Source organism: Arachis stenosperma, chromosome 9 (genome assembly GCF_014773155.1).
Source record: "Arachis stenosperma cultivar V10309 chromosome 9, arast.V10309.gnm1.PFL2, whole genome shotgun sequence".
Taxonomy (NCBI): Eukaryota; Viridiplantae; Streptophyta; class Magnoliopsida; order Fabales; family Fabaceae; genus Arachis; species Arachis stenosperma.
In genome coordinates this window covers 138974941-138980039 of record NC_080385.1, presented here as the reverse complement: position 1 = coordinate 138980039, position 5099 = coordinate 138974941, and the positions used below count along the sequence as shown (strand labels likewise).

The 5099-nt window shown below is 28.8% G+C and overlaps 1 pseudogene; it reads right to left on the bottom strand.

The window, feature by feature from the left end:
• Window positions 1-1281: 1281 nt before the first annotated feature.
• Window positions 1282-2620, bottom strand: LOC130949983 (photosystem II D2 protein-like; annotated as a pseudogene).
• Between the last annotated feature and the right edge of the window lie 2479 nt (window positions 2621-5099).

Here is a 5099-nt window from a genome sequence, read left to right as displayed (position 1 = left end):
ATACTGCTATTTCTTTTTAGTTTTTTTGAGTTCTTTTTTTTTTAGTTTCACTTTTAATTTGAATAACAGAAAAAAAGCAAATTTTCTACTGTATCCACATACTATATATCTTTACAAAATACGAGACGAAAAAGAATAATTTTTTTAGAAGGGATATAATGAAATTTTTGGATTGACTATTACTATAGCCTAATATATTTTCATAATAACCTATTTATTGTAAATCATCGAGATTGAAAGATAAAATTTGAAAGATGAAATTTTTTAGTAATTAAAAAATATTAAAGAAACAAAAGAATTGTATTCTAATTATTTCTTTTTTTTCCTTTGTTTTTTTATAAAAATTATTAAAAATTAAATTATTTATTCACTTGAATATATATTTATATTCATATATTCAAATGAACAAAAAAAATTCGTATATATATAAAGAGCTTAACAAAAGATACAAACATTTCGATAATAATTATTATTTCATTTTTTTAAGTTTTTGTTTTATTTTAATATTTAACAACAATGGAAATGATTTTTCGTAGTTTATTCTCTTTTTAAAAAATAAGCACTATTCGACCTAGATAGTTCGCACTTCAATTCGGAAATGGAACAAAAAATTTGTAGTTTTCATTTATTATCAAACCTACTTATTGACCCAATGACTACCGTCGTATGAAAGTAACACTCTAACCATTGAGTTAAGTATAACATAGTGCCAAAGAGTGTGAACTGTGCAATTATTTTCAATTTTTTTCAATAACTTTTTGGTATTATTTTTGTTGTATTTTATTTTGTTCATTCAATATATAACATAAATATTTTTTTACATTATAATATAGATCTAATTTGAATATTATTTTATTAGAGTCTATTACTGTTATAAATGTAAATATTAAGAACTTTAACTTTGAACTTTGTAGGATATTTCCGTTTACGACATGTGATTAAAATGGATATTACATAAACTAGAACATATTTATATTTCATTCATATTCAATTCAACAATAAATAAAAATTCTATTTAGGTCACTCAAATTTCAATATTTCATTGCAAAGATTCAGTTCTTTGGTCGAACGAATTTGTTTTTATTGAATGATCCTATATTAAAAGCGATTTCAGATATAATTGAAGGTGAAGAGGAAAGATTTCACGAAACCCTGCTTAAAAAAAGGGTTGATTATTCAGGGCATTCTGTTATTGTAGTAGGACCATTACTTTCATTACATCGATGTGGATTACCTCGTGAATTAGCAATAGAACTTTTTCAGACATTTATAATTCGTGATCTAATTCGAAAGCATTTTGCTTCGAACACCATGAATAGCGCATAGTAGTGCATCGCCTAATACACCAACAACTCCCATCATATGAAATGGATTTAATGTTCAATTATGAAACCCTTGAAAAATAGGATGAATCGAAATATAGTTGCTACACTAAAATTGGGTGCAAAGAACCAACCAGACTGACCCAGTGGATAAATCAGAAATACGGAAACAAAAACAACAATTGGACCAGAGAAAGCAATTGTATTATAAGGGTGCAATTGAACAGATCAAGCAAGTTTAAATTGACGTAACATGAAACCTATTAATGTGAAAGCGCCATGGAGAGCAACAAAAAGTCCACAGACCACCTAATTGACACCAATGGGTAAAATCTTCTTATGCTTCAGGATCCCATAGTAACAACAAAGAGTATACTAAACTATTAGCAGGAGTAAAGACTGCAGCAGTTAAGAAGTTACAGCCTTCCAAATAGGAACTTTCCAATACATGAGTATATGATAAAGTTACAAAGGTTGTACCTGTGAACCAACCTCCCGAAGCGAAATAGGCGCATGGAAAGAGCAACAGACTATACCAATAATGTCCTTCCTCTTTTTGGATACCATCCTGGACAGTAAACAATCATGAGGCAATAAACTCAATAAAAATGACAAAATACACAGAAAAATAATACTTACTTTTTTTTCTTGTTGGTTGTTTTCTTGTTTTTGGTGGCGCCTTTGAGTCTCGTGCAGAATTAGACTCAGAGTCAGTACCACTATCACTTTCTGAAGAAATGTCCTTCTTCTTTTGTGTCTTTTTCTTTTTCTCCTTCTCTTCTTCCTCTTTCATTCTTGTCAATTTCTCTTTCAGCTGTGCCCTCTTGACGATGCCCTAAAACAGGTAAAATATTAGTTTACATCATATATATAAAATAAATACACCAAAATTAAAGAAAGAATTCTATTGAGTTACGATATGACCCTTAATTTTAGCTTCTATTCTCTCAAGCAGCAACTCCTTAGTCCAGTGCTACAACCACGGTGATATAGGAATTGTATTCACCGGCTTATTTTTGTGTAGAATCGTAAAAGTATACAATCATGAGAGCATAGAGGCAACCATCAATAGATTTTTTCTTTTTCAATATGTGCTTACTTATGCCCTTGATGAGGAAGTTGAAGATATGGCCACCCCAATTTCACTCACGTATGGTGTCCACATGAAAAATCGGTGGTATGTGGATGGGATAAACCTTGTTTATGATTGTCTGCAACAAAAGCGACATTTGAATGTAGATGATCAATGTCCTCTTGAACTTAAGCCGATCTTTGTCACCGTCAACACTGATCTCCATCATGGAGTCTGTGAATTGCTTCAATGTTTTGCCTTGAAAGCTTCTATAAACTTCCTTATCCTCCTCAATAAGCTCTTTAAAATTAACTTTACTTGGAAAGATTGGCCCTACAAAAGTAGCTAAACATCACTAATTACATTCGAATTTACTTGAAATACACCGAAATACCAGGCATATGCACCTCTATTATTTTTTTGATTACATGAGATAATATGAGTTCAAAAGAATAGATTACAAAGAATGCAAGTATAACAGTTTATGTAATCGGTTATCAGATGCATTCAAGGCAAGGGTAGCTCCTATATTTTTCTAGTTGATGCTCAACACACCGTATCACGTGTCCAATGTATTTCTTATCAAATCAAAAGAATATGCCAACTCCTTCAAAAGCTTATACGGCACATTCATGGGAGGGATGTGTATCAAACCATCAAATTTCCTAGACGATGGCTTTCTTTTCATTGCTCATGTTTTGGAATTTATCATGAAAAAGTCTTGTCAAGCATCTCAAATCATGAGTTTTCTACAAAGAAACGAGAATCATTTAAATAAACTATATTTATACAAGGAAAATTGAGTTGGTCTAAGATATATGTGCTTACATTATATTTTGGTGCAGTAGGGTTCTTGCTTGCCATTTTTTCTGTAAGAAATAAAAAATAAGGTTAATAAATAACAACAGCACCAATAACACTCAAATTTATTTGAAATACACCGAAATACAAGCCATATACTCTTCTATTATTTTTTTATTACATGAAATAATGAGTTCAAAATAATATTCAACTCAATCAAACATACATAAAATAACACCAGAAGCACAATAACAATATTCTGTTTCTAGTTACAGCAAGGATAGGACAACATCACCAATTATACTCGAATTCACTGAAATACACCGAAATACAAGCCATATACACATCTATTTTTTTTTTATTACATGAGATAATATGAATTCAAAATGACATTTAGCTCAATCAAACATGCATAAAATGACACCAGAAGCACAAGAGCAATATTCTGTTTCTAGTTATAGCAAAGATAGGACAATATCACTAATTACACTCGAATTCACTTAAAATACAAGTCATATACACCTTTATTATTTTTTTGATTAGATGAGAAAATATGAGTTCAAAATTATATTCATCATCAACTCAATCAAATATGCATAAAATGACACCAGAAGCACAATAACAATATTCAAGAACAACAGCACCAGCTACACGCAAATTCACTTGAAATACAGCGAAAGTTTCTATTTATACAAACTCAATTCTTACAAACAAACGCAGTTCGAAATATACAAACATGCACAAAAACACATTCAAATTCCTCAAACACATAAAAACATACGTTAAACTATACGTGAAACAGTACATAAAACAGTTATCACTGATTGAACAGTATGATGAGAACATTAATATGCACTTTAAAGAAAAAATACATAATGAATCTACTAAATAAACAGAAATATGACTATCTAGTGTTTCACGATCGAAATGAGAAACAGAAAAGTGAAAAAACAACACAATTAGTGAAAACAGTACCTTGAATAATCTTTCATCTTTTGTTTCTGTATTTTTTTATGGAGATGTTGACCTTCTCTTGTAGATTTTCTTCAGTTTTCGTGACTATTTTGACAATTTTTTGAGAGATTTCGAGCTTCGTTTGAATCTTTAGGGTTGGAGTTTTGATCGAGGAAGAAAAAGAAGCATCTTTCATAATGTGAGTGCGCTATTGAAATGGTTGAGTAAATACGTGTTTACATGCATGTTAATATGAGGGTTGCTTTTGTTGGACTTGGACCAACTTATATGAACTTGTAAGGCAAAACAACGTGTATGTGTAGCAGGCCTGATATATAAAATATAAAGTATTTTTTAGATAAATTGTAATGATATTTTGATATTTTATTGATATTAAAATATAAATTAATTTTTTAACCGTTTTTAATATTTTTAATTATATAAAATATTTTGTTTTAATAAAAATAATATATAATATTTTTAAACTCATTTTTAAGAATACATATTAAGAATAAAGCTTGATACGCTAACACGTGATGTTATTTAAGTATGTCCAGAATTTTTTTTTATTTTTAATTAAGATATAATTGGACACATAAGACATGTATATTGGACCAATATCGATAAGTGTCATATCCAAAATATATTCAACATGCAGACATAACAATTCAACAAAAAATTAAAATAACTACCTCATTTTTAAGTATACTCCAATCAAAATTTAGTGTATACTTAAAAGTAATTTGTCTTTATTTTTCTCAAAATAAGTTTCACTAATTTCATATAAATACATTTAAATATAACGGATACTAATATCATATTTTTGGTGACTTTATAGTTTTTGTTACATAATAATATCATTTAAACACATAATATATGTTTAATTAATATCATTTAAACACATAATATTTTTATATTGTATATTTATTTAAATTTATAGACAAAATCTT